This window comes from Microcaecilia unicolor, chromosome 2 (assembly GCF_901765095.1).
Source record: "Microcaecilia unicolor chromosome 2, aMicUni1.1, whole genome shotgun sequence".
Lineage (NCBI taxonomy): Eukaryota > Metazoa > Chordata > Amphibia > Gymnophiona > Siphonopidae > Microcaecilia > Microcaecilia unicolor.
Genome location: NC_044032.1, coordinates 90,303,803 through 90,319,387, shown reverse-complemented (window position 1 = coordinate 90,319,387; position 15,585 = coordinate 90,303,803). Strand labels below are relative to the sequence as shown.

Here is a 15,585-nt window from a genome sequence, read left to right as displayed (position 1 = left end):
ACAGCTTTAAAATACAAATATTTCACAGTCAGATATTTTGGAGGTATAATATAAAAGGTTAATATTTAAGCAAACAGGAGTTTATATTCATTGGCACTTATCCAGACAAATCGTAAGTTTTATTCAAATTTCTGCAAGCAGAGGATGAGGAAGATATGGGTACAGAACAAATGTTGCTCAGTGAAAGGAAAAGAGACATGCTGCTATTCTTTTTTTCTGATTGCTTCCTAGAGCAGAACACTCATACTCATGTTTTGAGCTATTGCAAATACATCTGTCTTAGGTATGCCCCACTCAAGAAAAATTATTTGCTGTATCCTGATCCATGAATTACTCACAAGGACTCAGATGACAAATGTATAAATCTGCCAACATGTTCTTTCTTCCTGTAAGGTACATGGCTTTTACAGTCGCTGTATAAGAAATAGTCCAGTTCCACACTTTGGAAGCTTCTCAACACAGGTTTGGCACTCATTCCCTTTCTGCTTGTCCAGGTAGAAAATGACTATCTGGTTGGATTTACAGAGACAATTTTGTTAGACACCTGACTTTTAAAAGCCCTTAGGTGTTTTTGAACTGCCCAAATATCCAACGGATAACATTCAATTGTTTTTCCTGGAAACAACATCTGTAGTTATAAAAATCTTAGAAGCTAACATTTGGAACAGTATATCAAAGATCATCAAACTGAAATGAGAGAGCCAAGAAGAAAAAGGATTCTCTCAGTTCTTCCATGACATAGATCTCTCTTCCAATCCCTGGGACTTCAGGACCTATTGGGCTTGTCTAATGTGGATATGTGCCATAAGAGTAACTTGAATCATGGAAGCCATATGTAACACGTCTGTGCCAGAGCTCTCTTCACTCTCTACCTTACCTTTAGTCACGGTTAGCCAAGTGCAACTTTTACCTCAACAGTGAGGAGCTCATGCAAGAAGTGTCCAGCTACAAAACAATCTTTCAGCAAAGGGATTAATCACATGCAAGATTTTATCGATACTAGGAGTGGTTTAGTGGTTAGAGCACCAGGCTTGACATCCAGAGATGACCGGTTCAAATGCCACTGCTGCTCCTCAAATCACTTAACCCTCCATTGCCTCATGTACCAACTTAGATTATAAGCCATCCAGGGACAGGAAAATACCCAATGTACCTGAATGTAACCACCTTGATCTACTACTGAAAAGGTGTGAGCAAAAATCCAAATTAAAAAAGTAATTATATAAGAACGCATTTCACATAAAGCATAGGTTTTAAAAGATTTATTCCTGAAACTCAGTAGGATCTATGAAATATTTTTCTCTACAAAACTTACAAAACAATGTTCTCAATGCTTCTCTAGAGAAGTCCTTACTTCTCATCTAATACAGCTATAAATCACTTAGATAAGTATATGACTTCATGCACAACACAAAGTTCTTTGTCTCATTCTAGGTTTGTTTGGGTTTTTTTTTTTTTTTTTTTTTTTTTTTAAGAAGTTTTCTCTTGCTTCTGCATATTCTATAGGCTAAAATCTTGGGAGAATGCATTAAACAAATTCACTGAAATGTATATTAGGGTAGTGGGTTCTTTGCACTGGTTTTCCCTGATCTAGAGCTAACTAGCGCTATTCAAATATGTGCACACTTTTAGTACTTTCCCTATTTCTTTTGCGACAGTCACTTAGCTTTCCCATTGATATGTACATAAGTACTGCCACGCTGGGAAAAGACCAAAGGTCCATCAAGCCCAGCACTCTGTCTCTGACAGCGGCCAATCCAGGCCCCAAGAACCTGGCAAAAACCCCAAATTTAATAACGATCAATGGACTTTTCCTTCAGGAATCTGTCCAAACCCCCTTTAAACTCAGCAAGGTCAGCTGCCGTCACTACCTTCTCCGGCAATGAGTTCCAGAGTCTAACTACGCGCTGAGTAAAGAAAAACTTTCTCCGATTTGTTTTAAACCTACCACATTCTAATTTCATCTTGTGTCCCCTGGTTCTATTATTGTTAGAAAGTGTAAACAAACGCTTCACATCTGTCCGCTCTACTCCACTCATTATCTTGTAGACCTCTATCATATCACCCCTCAGCCGCTTTTTCTCCAGGCTAAAGAGTCCTACCCTTCTTAACCTCTCCTCATAAGGTAGTCGTCCCATCCCTTTTATCATTTTCATCACCCTTCTCTGCACCTTCTCCAATTCCTTTATATCTTTTTTGAGATGAGGCGACCAGAACTGGATCTTGGAAATCTTTCTTGCGGTGGCTAGGTTGTCGCAGGAGCAGAAATTGGCCTGGATCCCTCTCAGATGAGTACTTTTCTCTTCGTAAGTACACAAGTATTGCCATACTGGGACAGACCGAAGGTCCATCAAGCCCAGCATCCTGTTTCTAACAGTGGCCAATCCAGGTCGCAAGATCCCAAAACAGTACAATACATTTTAAGCTGCTTATCCTACAAATAAGCAGTGGATTTTCCCCAAATCCATTTTAACAATGGTCTATGGACTTTTCCTTTAGGAAGCCATCCAAACCTTTTTTTAAACCCCACTGCTAAGCTAACTGCTTTTACTACATTTTCTGGCAACAAATTCCAAAGTTTAATTAATATTTTCTCCAATTCGTTTTAAATTTACTACTTTGTAGCTTCACTGCGTGCCCCCTAGTCCTAGTAATTTTGGAAAGAGACATGCTGCTAGTCTTTTTTTCTGATTGCTTCCTAGAGCAGAATACTCATACTCTTGTTCTGAGCTACTGCAAACACATCTGGCTTAGACATGCCCCAAGATTATTTGCTGTGTCCTGATCCATGAATTACTCATGAGGACTCAGATGATGTCTACCCATTCCACTCCACTCATTTTATAGACCTCTATCATATCGCCCCTCAGTCGTCTTTTCTCCAAGCTGAAGAGTCCTATCTGCTTTTGCCTTTCCTCATTGGGAAGTCATCCCATCCCCTTCTGTGGCCTTCTTCGATGCACCTACTATTCCTAACTTTATTCAAATAGGTAAAGGAAAACCCTATCTATTACAGTGCACTTTCCCTGTGTTTTCCCTCTGCTGCCACTGTATGTAATCCCTCTCTTTCTTTTTGAAAAGAAAAGAAAATTGAAGTCCCTGCCAGGTTTCACTTCCAACTGTTTTTCCACAATCTTGAATCACTTCAGGCACACCATGAACCCAGAACCGAGTCAAGACTAGCAGGGTTATCTTTTGGCCAATGATGTCTTAGCCAATATTTTTGTTATAGGCAGCTGTATCACTGAAGGTAGGTTTATGATGCTTCTGTAGCTGTTCCTTAACCCCTGAAGCTCTTAAACAATTCTGGATACAGTAGTTCAGAGTTTTCTCACTTTAGGAATTATGCTAGCTGTACTGGTGGCTCTGTCTCACAATCAAAAAGAATTACTGTGCACTTTCCCTGCTAAAGGGCTTTTTTATTTTTAGAACCCTGCAGTCTGGCACAGATTCTGTTATTCAGACCCACAGGCCAGAAACACAAATGCTTCTGAGCTATCAGTTTTCTTCCTGAACTTCAACAATTAGCTTTTATTTTATTATATTTTTTTCTCTCAAACACTCAAGAGTCTGCTATTTCCCACGAGACTCTCAACAGCCACCCACAGCGCTGGCTGCTTCTTCCTTGCCTCTCTCATTCACATACACAACATCTGAGTGTTCCCTGACTTTTCAGAATATTTATTTTTATTTTATTTATTGCATTTGTATCCCACATTTTCCCACCTTTTTGCGGGTTCAGTGTGGCTTACAATATGAGTCAGTGTGGCTTACAATATGAGTCACTTCTGCTATCTTGAAAGTATATTTAGGTTCGTCAGAGGAAACACTCAGCTCACAGTTTTCCTATCTGAAGATTCCCTCCCAACTGCCAGTCTGATGGGCCAATGATCAGAAGCAAGCACAGGCGCTAAAGGCTATTAGTGCCATACTAGCACCTGCATTTGCTACCGCCCCATGCTCAAAGCCCCAAGTGTGTGAAATGACGTACTTGCAGGCTCTGACCGCAACTAGAATGCAAATGCATGCTAAACAGGGCTCTTAATGCAAGTAGCATGCAAATATATTCCTTCCTAATGACCAGCGGGCAGCGCGCCAAACACTTGCATGCTGTCCATGGCAAACCCTTACACCAGCTCATAGCTGGCGTAAGGGTTTGCAGACCATTGGGGAGGAATGGTGAGCCTTGTCCAGCATGCATCTGCATGCTAGCAGACCCCCCATTCCCCCCAATACAGCTCTCCTCTGCAGGAGCAGGAACCCTCGACCCTCCCACCCCAAGCCAGCGACATGGGGGCTGGAGGTCCAGGACCTCTAGTCCCCCCTGACACCCCAACACAAGTTCACTGGGGGCTGGAGATCAGATGGATTTCCAGCTCCCCTAACCCCTCCCTTGCACCCCCACAAAAAAGCCCTGGTGGCCCAGTGGGCCACAAATCAAGACCCCCAACCTTGAGGTCTACTGGCCCTCTTCCCCACCCCCCGTACCTTTGTTTGAGGAGGGAGGTGTACACTCTATTCTCTTCCAGCGCTGTCTTGAAAATGGCAGCGCCCAGCCCTGCCTAGTGCATCCTGGGATGCGCTGGGCGAGACTTCACTTCATACTCTATATAATAAAAAGCACCTCCAACGTTCTGAAGCTGACTCCGTGGCAGTGAAGCTTTGAAGGGTTCATGCTCCTGCTGTATCCATGTCCTGTCCTGACGTTTGCGTACTTCCTGGTTCATCACCAGCAGCAGTGACCAATCACTGGAAGGGAATGCTGCAGAGTTGCCAGACAACGGAACGCGTCATCACACGCATGAGGGTGTCATCGTCCTTCCCTTCCAGTTCCAGGCCCCCTCCCTCTGAATTTTAAAACTCATCTTCACTTACTAAGTCGGGTTTACGGCGGCCGGCAGCAGCAGCAGCGGTAAAAGGCGTGAAGGCTCGGCCCTTCTCTCTCTCTCAGCTCTGGTCCCGCCCTTGCGGAAACAGGAAATGAGGGTGGGACCAGAGCTGAGAGAGAGAGAGAAGGGTCGAGCCTGCACGACTTTTACCGCTGCTGACGGCCGCCGTAACCCCGACTTGGTAAGTGAAGATGACTTCTAAAATTCGGAGGGAGGGGTGCTGGAACTGGAAGGGAGGGAGGGACGACGACCCTGGAACTGGGAGGGAGGGGGGATCCTGGAAATGAGAGGGAGGGGGATCCTGAAACTCGGAGGGAGGGAGGGGGGACCCTGAAACTTGGTCCCCTGGAACTTGGAGGGAGGGAAGGGACGACCCTGGAACTTGGAGGTAGGGAGGGGATGACCCTGAAACTCGGAGGGACGGAGGGGACGACCCTGGAACTCGGAGGGAGGGAGAAGATGACCCTAGAACTCGGAGGGAGGGGATGACCCTGGAACTCAGAGGGAGGGAGGGAGCGGATGACCCTGGAACTCAGAGGGAGGGAGGGAGGGATGGCCCTGGAACTCGGAGGGAAGGGACGGACGGACCCTGGAACTCAGAGGGAGGGGATGACCTGGAGCTCGGGGGTAAGGAGGGGAGGACGACCCTGGAACTTGGAGGGAGGGGAGGACGACCCTGGAACTCGGAGGGAGGGGGTGACCCTGGAACTCGGAGGGAGGGGAGACCATGGCACACACTTCTCTCTCACAGACACTCTCGCACCCAGTCTCACTCTCTGTCACACACACTCGCACATTCACTCTCTCTCTCTCACATAGTCACTCTCACACACACTCTGTTGAACATACACACTCCCAGGAAAACCTTACTAGTGCCCATTGCATTTGTGTCAGAAACGGGCCTTTTTTTTACTAGTTTCCCTTATATGGTATAAAGCCCAGCCCAGTGCATCCCAGAATGCACTGGGCAGGGCTGTACACTGCCATTTTCAAGACGGCATTGGAAGAAGAGGGAGAGTACTACCTCCCTCCTCCAACAAAGGTACTGGGGGGGGGGGGGGCGGAGAAGAGGGCCGCTAGACCACCAGGTTGGGAGGACTTCATTTGCGGCCCACTGCACCACCAGGGCTTTTTTTGGGGGGGGGGGGGGTGCGAGGGGGAGTTTGGGGGCTGGAGATCCACCGGATGTCCATCCCCCCAATGAACTTGTGTCAGGGGGGTCGGGGGGGACTGGAGGTCCGCTGGACCTCCAGCCCCATGTCACTTGCTTGGGGTGGGGGTTTGATGGGAGCACTAGGCCACCAGGGCCTTGCTGTCTGGGGTCTGGTGGTCCCACGGACTTCCAGCCCCTGTGTTTGACAGGTCTCTCACACAGCGAATGCTACATACCTGTAGAAGGTATTCTCCGAGGACAGCAGGCTGATTGTTCTCACTGATGGGTTGACGTCCTCGGCAGCCCCCTCCATCGGAAAGTTTACTAGCAAGGCCTTTGCTAGTCCTCGCGCGCCCATGCGCACCGCGCATGCGCGGCCATCTTCCCGCCCGAAACCGGCTCGAGCCGGCCAGTCCAGTATGTAGCAAGACAATACACTTCAAGGGAAGACACAACTCCAAAGGGGAGGCGGGCGGGTTTGTGAGAACAATCAGCCTGCTGTTCTCGGAGAATACCTTCTACAGGTATGTAGCATTCGCTTTCTCCGAGGACAAGCAGGCTGCTTGTTCTCACTGATGGGGTATCCCTAGCCCCCAGGCTCACTCAAAACAACAACCATGGTCAATTGGGCCTCGCAACGGCGAGGACATAACTGAGATTGACCTAAAAAATTTACCAACTAACTGAGAGTGCAGCCTGGAACAGAACAAACAAGGCCCTCGGGGGGTGGAGTTGGATCCTAAAGCCCAAACAGGTTCTGAAGAACTGACTGCCCGAACCGACTGTCGCGTCGGGTATCCTGCTGCAGGCAATAATGAGATGTGAATGTGTGGACAGATGACCACGTCGCAGCTTTGCAAATTTCTTCAATAGAGGCTGACTTCAAGTGGGCTACCGACGCAGCCATGGCTCTAACATTATAAGCCGTGACATGACCCTCAAGAGCCAGCCCCGCCTGGGCGTAAGTGAAGGAAATGCAATCTGCTAGCCAATTGGATATGGTGCGTTTCCCTACAGCCACTCCCCTCCTATTGGGATCAAAAGAAACAAACAATTGGGCGGACTGTCTGTGGGGCTGTGTCCGCTCCAGATAGAAGGCCAATGCTCTCTTGCAGTCCAATGTGTGCAGCTGACGTTCAGCAGGGCAGGAATGAGGACGGGGAAAGAATGTTGGCAAGACAATTGACTGGTTCAGATGGAACTCCGACACGACCTTTGGCAAGAACTTAGGGTGAGTGCGGAGGACTACTCTGTTATGATGAAATTTGGTGTAAGGGGCCTGGGCTACCAGGGCCTGAAGCTCACTGACTCTACAAGCTGAAGTAACTGCCACCAAGAAAATGACCTTCCAGGTCAAGTACTTCAGATGGCAGGAGTTCAGTGGCTCAAAAGGAGGTTTCATCAGCTGGGTGAGAACGACATTGAGATCCCATGACACTGTAGGAGGCTTGACAGGGGGCTTTGACAAAAGCAAACCTCTCATGAAGCGAACCACTAAAGGCTGTCCTGAGATCGGCTTACCTTCCACACGGTAATGGTATGCACTGATTGCACTAAGGTGAACTCTTACAGAGTTGGTCTTGAGACCAGACTCAGACAAGTGCAGAAGGTATTCAAGCAGGGTCTGTGTAGGACAAGAGCGAGGATCTAGGGCCTTGCTGTCACACCAGACGGCAAACCTCCTCCAATGGAAGAAGTAACTTCTCTTAGTGGAGTCTTTCCTGGAAGCAAGCAAGATGCGGGAGACACCCTCTGACAGACCCAACGAGGCAAAGTCTACGCCCTCAACATCCAGGCCATGACAGCCAGAGACTGGAGGTTGGGATGCAGAAGCGCCCCCTCTTCCTGTGTGATGAGGGTCGGAAAACACTCCAATCTCCACGGTTCTTCGGAGGATAACTCCAGAAGAAGGGGGAACCAGATCTGACGCGGCCAAAAAGGAGCAATCAGAATCATGGTGCCTCGGTCTTGCTTGAGTTTCAACAAAGTCTTCCCCACCAGAGGGATGGGAGGATAAGCATACAGCAGGCCCTCCCCCCAATCCAGGAGGAAGGCATCCGATGCTAGTCTGCCGGAGGCCTGAAGCCTGGAACAGAACTGAGGGACTTTGTGGTTCGCTTGAGATGCGAAGAGATCCACCAAGGGGATGCCCCACGCTTGGAAGATCTGGCGCACCACTCTGGAGTTGAGCGACCACTCGTGAGGTTGCATAATCCGGCTCAGTCTGTCAGCCAGACTGTTGTTTACGCCTGCCAGATATGTGGCTTGGAGCACCATGCCGAGACGGCGAGCCCAGAGCCACATGCTGACGGCTTCCTGACACAGGGGGCGAGATCCGGTGCCCCCCTGCTTGTTGACATAGTACATGGCAACCTGGTTGTCTGTCTGAATTTGGATAATTTGATGGGACAGCCGATCTCTGAAAGCCTTCAGAATGTTCCAGATCGCTCGCAACTCCAGGAGATTGATCTGTAGACCACGTTCCTGGAGGGACCAGCTTCCTTGGGTATGAAGCCCATCGACATGAGCTCCCCATCCCAGGAGAGACGCATCCGTTGTCAGCACTTTTTGTGGCTGAGGAATTTGGAAAGGACGTCCCAGAGTCAAATTGGACCAGATTGTCCACCAATACAGGGATTCGAGAAAACTCGTGGACAGGTGGATCACGTCTTCTAGACCCCCAGCAGCCTGATACCACTGGGAGGCTAGGGTCCATTGAGCAGATCTCATGTGAAGACGGGCCATGGGAGTCACATGAACTGTGGAGGCCATGTGGCCCAGCAATCTCAACATCTGCCGAGCTGTGATCTGCTGGGACGCTCGCACCCGCGAGACGAGGGACAACAAGTTGTTGGCCCTCGTCTCTGGGAGATAGGCGCGAGCCGTCCGAGAATCCAGCAGAGCTCCTATGAATTCGAGTTTCTGCACTGGGAGAAGATGGGACTTTGGGTAATTTATCACAAACCCCAGTAGCTCCAGGAGGCGAATAGTCATCTGCATGGACTGCAGGGCTCCTGCCTCGGATGTGTTCTTCACCAGCCAATCGTCGAGATATGGGAACACGTGCACCCCCAGCCTGCGAAGTGCCGCTGCTACCACAGCTAGGCACTTTGTGAACACCCTGGGCGCAGAGGCGAGCCCAAAGGGTAGCACACAGTACTGGAAGTGGCGTGTGCCCAACTGAAATCGCAGATACTGTCTGTGAGCTGGCAGTATCGGGATGTGTGTGTAGGCATCCTTCAAGTCCAGAGAGCATAGCCAATCGTTTTGCTGAATCATGGGGAGAAGGGTGCCCAGGGAAAGCATCCTGAACTTTTCTTTTACGAGATATTTGTTCAGGGCCCTTAGGTCTAGGATGGGACGCATCCCCCCTGTTTTCTTTTCCACAAGGAAGTACCTGGAATAGAATCCCAGCCCCTCTTGCCCGGATGGCACGGGCTCGACCGCATTGGCGCTGAGAAGGGCGGAGAGTTCCTCTACAAGTACCTGCTTGTGTTGGAAGCTGTAAGACTGAGCCCCCGGTGGACAATTTGGAGGTTTTGATGCCAAATTGAGGGTGTATCCCTGCCGGACTATTTGGAGAACCCACTGATCGGAGGTTATGAGAGGCCACCTTTGGTGAAAAGCTTTCAACCTCCCCCCGACCGGCAGGTCGCCCGGCACTGACACTTGGATGTCGGCTATGCTCTGCTGGAGCCAGTCAAAAGCTCGCCCCTTGCTTTGCTGGGGAGCCGCGGGGCCTTGCTGAGGCGCACGCTGCTGACGAGAGCGAGCGCGCTGGGGCTTAGCCTGGGCCGCAGGCTGTCGGGAAGGAGGATTGTACCTACGCTTACCAGAAGTATAGGGACCAGTCTTCCTTCCCCCGAAAAATCTTCTACCTGTAGAGGTAGAGGCTGAAGGCTGCCGGCAGGAGAACTTGTCGAATGCGGTGTCCCGCTGGTGGAGAGACTCTACCACCTGCTCGACTTTTTCTCCAAAAATGTTGTCCGCACGGCAAGGCGAGTCCGCAATCCGCTGCTGGAGTCTATTCTCCAGGTCGGCGGCACGCAGCCATGAGAGCCTGCGCATCACCACACCTTGAGCAGCGGCCCTGGACGCAACATCAAAAGTGTCATAAACTCCTCTGGCTAGGAATTTTCTGCACGCCTTCAGCTGCCTGACCACCTCCTGAAAAGGCTTGGCTTGCTCAGGGGGAAGAGCATCAACCAAGCCCGCCAACTGCCGCACATTGTTCCGCATGTGTATGCTTGTGTAGAGCTGGTAAGACTGGATCTTGGCCACGAGCATAGAAGAATGGTAGGCCTTCCTCCCAAAGGAGTCTAAGGTTCTAGGGTCTTTGCCCGGGGGCGCCGAAGCATGCTCCCTAGAACTCTTAGCCTTCTTTAGGGCCAGATCCACAACTCCAGAGTCGTGAGGCAACTGGGTGCGCATCAGCTCTGGGTCCCCATGGATCCGGTACTGGGACTCAATCTTCTTGGGAATGTGGGGATTACTTAGTGGCTTGGTCCAGTTCGCAAGCAATGTCTTTTTCAGGACATGGTGCAAGGGAACAGTGGACGCTTCCTTAGGTGGAGAAGGATAGTCCAGGAGCTCAAACATTTCAGCCCTGGGCTCGTCCTCCACAACCACCGGGAAGGGGATGGCCGTAGACATCTCCCGGACAAAGGAAGCAAAAGACAGACTCTCGGGAGGAGAAAGCTGTCTCTCAGGAGAGGGAGTGGGATCAGAAAGAAGACCCTCAGACTCCTCGTCAGAGAAATATCTGGGGTCCTCCTCTTCCTCCCACGAGGCCTCACCCTCGGTGTCAGACACAAGTTCACGAACCTGTGTCTGCAACCTCGCCCTGCTCGACTCGGTGGAACCCCGTCCACGATGGGGGCGTCGAGAGGTAGACTCCCTCGCCCGCATCGGCGAAGCTCCCTCCGCCGACGTAGTCGGGGAGCCTTCCTGGGAGGTGGCTGCGGTCGGCACCGCACGCGGTACCGACGTCGGGGACCTCAACCTGGGCGATGGGCCAGCCGGCGCCACGCTCGACGGTACCGGAGGCGCAAGCACCGCCGGTACCGGAGGGGTAGGGCGCAACAGCTCTCCCAGAATCTCTGGGAGAACGGCCCGGAGGCTCTCGTTTAGAGCGGCTGCAGAGAAAGGCTGAGAGGTCGATGCAGGCGTCGACGTCAGAACCTGTTCCGGGCGAGGAGGCTGTTCCGGGCTGTCCAGAGTGGAGCGCATCGACACCTCCTGAACAGAGGGTGAGCGGTCCTCTCAGTGCCGATGCCTGCTGGGTGCCGAATCCCTCGGCGACCCAGAGCTCTCGGTGCCGACATGGGGAGGAGACCGGTGTCGATGCTTCTTCGACTTCTTCCGAAGCATGTCACCGGAGCTCCCCGGCACCGACGAGGAGGACGTAGAATCCATCAGTCGCTTCCTCGGGGCCGAGACCGAAGAGGGTCGATCCCGGGGGGGCTGTACCGCAGGAGCCCTCAGGGTAGGAGGAGACCCACCCGAAGGCTCACCGCCACCAGCAGGGGAATGGACAGCCCTCACCTGCACTCCTGACGATGCACCTCCGTCCGACGACATCAGCAGACGAAGTCTCGGTACCACCGACGTCGATACAGTCGCCCGATGCCTCGGCGCCGATGCAGAGGTCCGATGCCTCGATGCAGTCGATGGAGCGGCAGCCAAGGAAGATGGTCCGGACGCTGACGACGTCGATGCACTCGATGCCTCCGGTGCCGACGAAGAGCCCGAGAACAAAACGTTCCACTGGGCTAATCTCGCTACCTGAGTCCGCCTTTGTAACAGGGAACACAGACTGCAGTTCTGAGGGCGGTGCTGGGCCCCTAGACACTGAAGACACGCAGAGTGCCTATCAGTGAGCGAGATTACCCGGGCGCACTGGGTGCACTTCTTGAAGCCGCTGGAAGGCTTCGATGTCATGGGCGGAAAAATCACGCCGGCGAAATCAAAAGCCGAAATGGCGAAAATTGAAGCACCAAAATTTAGAGGGAGAAAAATCTCGACCGAAGCCAAAAGAGGCCTACCCCGACAACGAAAGAAAACTTACGGGGCAAAAACTGAGAAATACGGGAAGGGCAGAAAACCCGAAAGGGTCTTCCGGAACACTACCGGAGCGCTTCCCGAACTTTTTCAAGGAAAAAAAGGACAAAAACACGTCGAAAAGGACGCGCGAGGTCGACTCTCTGGGGCACGAACGGCGTAACACGACCGTACCGAGTGCGGACGAAAGAAGACTGGCCGGCTCGAGCCGGTTTCGGGCGGGAAGACGGCCGCGCATGCGCGGTGCGCATGGGCGTGCGAGGACTAGCAAAGGCCTTTGCTAGTAAACTTTCCGATGGAGGGGGCTGCCGAGGACGTCAACCCATCAGTGAGAACAAGCAGCCTGCTTGTCCTCGGAGAATTTACCCTATGATCAGAGAAATAGCTCACATAAATCTGCATACTACTATCTCTGATCATAGGGGAGGTAAAGCCTCATGCTTTTCCAGCACTAATTTTAGAGCACTGTTTGGAACAGTGAAGGGATTTCGATCATCTGGGCATGAACTGTTTAGAATCTTACCCCAGCTAGGCAGCATTCTATAGACTGGAGCACAAGCTCTGCAGCATGGTGCTCCTTCCAGTCCTTCACTGCACTATTCACTCAAAGAGAATTTCTAACCAGCTCTCCTTACTCTTTCCATATTTGCACCCTGTGTACCCTGCCACTGGTCACACATAAAAGCACATTAAAGAGTCACATTGGTTTAGCTCCTAGTTTTATTTATAAAACATTTTAAAATATCAAAAAAAATTATCTTTGGTAGGCTAATGCTCCAAAGATCAATCAACAAATAATATAAATAAGGCTGCCATTAAAGCAGTGCTTATCAATCCTTTTCAGGCCATGACCCCATGGTCATAATTGCAGCCCCTTTCCAACCCCACCATGGTGCATAGTTATGACACATTTATGTACTTCTGGGATGGGTCACAACTTCAAATGTGGAATGCATGTCCCCGTTTGTGATCTCACCCTACAGTTTGGGAATCCTTGCATTAAAGTAGACTTTCAGGATAGCGGTGTCAAGTTGGAATACACAGGATTGTATTGCTATAGGGCGTTGTTATTGTTGCTTTTTGCACAGCACCGGTCTATCGTTCCTTCAGCATTTGAGATGGTTTCTTTCAGACTTATTTTCACACATTTGAGAATTTTATCTTCTATGAGACCCCCAAAACACGGACTGTGTCAGGTCTTATCAATAAAGTAGTGGTGTGACGTCTCCACTCTTGAAGGCTCCTTATGCTCTTTTGGCTGCTTGCTATCCCTGAGGTTAAACAGCAAGAAATCTTGCTACTTTTCGGGACTCCACCAGGACCTGGACTGGCCACTCTTGAAAGAGGATACTGGGCAAGATGGGCCCTTGGTCTGACCAAGTAGGCAACTCTTATGTTCTTATGATAACTGTGATTCTAGAAGTGGTCAGCAATTAAGTGTCTTAATTATCACAGCTCTATATTCTACACAATATCTGAGACCTTACTCCTTATGCTTTGGTATCTATTTAATAATTTTGCCCTCCAAAAACAACTCTTATTCTCAGGTATTATCTGTAGCGCCGTTTTTCAGGTTCCAATACAAATTGCAGTAACGGGACTGGTATCCCAAATCCTCACTATTACATACCTCTGACATCATTCACTAATCCTCTTTCAATTGCCTCTGTTGCTCAAACTCCTACATTTTCACTACTTTTCCTTCTTGCAGAAAGAAAATGCACCCTACATGTTTAGATCCTTCCTAAATCAAACAAACTTCTTGAAGAACAGCAAGCTCTTAAAATGCCCTTGTCAAATCTAACATATCTTCCTTATACATTATAATACTGTATAAAAAACATAAACAATATAATACTGTATATAACATGTGGAAATAGCTATTTAATCATGTAGATTGCAAACATTCAAAAAGCTGCTATTTACATGTGGAGATCCCACCACACAAAGATTTCAAGGGGGTGTGGGGGAGGAATGGTTTGGGTGTTACTTGAGTGAGCCAAAGAGCTACACATTTATTCCCCATTTTGCAATATGCAGCTCAGAGGCAAGCAGAGATGTTAAATAAATGGTCATCTGGGCCAGGGGGGGATAATCTTTATTAATTCCTCTGTTTATTTCAGCCTTTAAAATGAACAATAAAAATTTCATCCTCACTAATTGGCAGTACATATGTAAAATAGGTCACCAACACATGAAAAGAGTGCACTTAACACATAAGTTCCCAAATCGCCATTTCCACATGGATGTGCTGACACTTCCATGTGAAAGCTGCTGAGTCCATACTGTTCATTTTTTTTCCACTTGCATGTTTATACTGTATAATAGCTGTTCTTACTGTGTGTGCTGGCAAATACATGGGCACTCCTGCACATCCTTCTGTGCATTTTACAAAAGGCTCAGCATTAGTGAGCGTCTTTTATAAAATACAGGAGAATTGAGCCTATAACCACCTGGACATCTCAATTCCAATCTCAAAAGTGGCCTTTAAGAGAGTAATTCTCAAAAGACTGCCTATATTTGGGTGGCAGGATGCTGTGCACTAAGTGCGGATTTTAAAACAGCAATTCATCAAGCCAGGTTAGGGCCTTAACATGTGTTATTTGACCCTTAATGCAACCTAAAGGGCCCCAATGCCGCTTGACTAAAAATACCATGGCAATATTTAAGCCACTGTAGGTTAGGAAGTCATGAGATCCACAATATGTAAATGCTTGTTTTGCATCATATTACTATGCAAATACCCTAATGCAACTTGCAGTGATATTTCCTTATATGGGAATATGATCCCCTAGTGCGAGACTACTTCTAAGGGTGCCATTTGGAATGCAACATAGGACTGGTAGGAGCAACTGAGCATCACTCCTGGCCAAACCTCAGTCGCTCCAGGCCAAACCTCCCCCCCCCCAACCCAGACCTTCTGCACCTCCAGTAAGATAAGGTAGCCCTTTGAAGTATGGAGAGGGCTTATTCTTGTGGTGTGGGGGGGGAGGAGAGGGACTTGTGGCAGGGGGTGGGCAGTTACCTGGGGGTGGACTCTGCACTTGGCGGTCCAATGGATCCAGGCGTGTGAATAACACTGCTTGTGAGGTGGCGCACAAGAAGTGTTATTCTCCTGACTCTGGATACAACAACCTGCGATAACGGGATCCCACAGGTTGTTGAATCCCGCAGGGCATCAAGCAGTGGTAAAGGACAATCTTTTACTGCACCTTGATGAATTTCCACCATAGAATACTAGTCTAAGTCTGCACATTTAGGTGATTCATGGAACCCATTTTCCTGCTCCTTCATAACTCAAGGAACACTGGATAGAGACCTCAACTATAGGATAAGAATAATGGAAGCCAAAAGGACATCAGAAAGAAGAAAAGTAAATGATAGACTACTGATTTCCTTGATATGTCGTTGCTACCAAGACTGGCAATATCTGAATCTTTGTACATATAATCAGCCGATATTCAGCTGGCGGCGGATAGCGTT

The 15,585-nt window shown here is 49.4% G+C and overlaps 1 protein-coding gene across 1 annotated transcript in view; it reads right to left on the bottom strand.

The window, feature by feature from the left end:
* ITGA1 (integrin subunit alpha 1) overlaps window positions 1–15,585 on the bottom strand; it is a 409,880-nt gene that overhangs the window by 123,426 nt on the left and 270,869 nt on the right.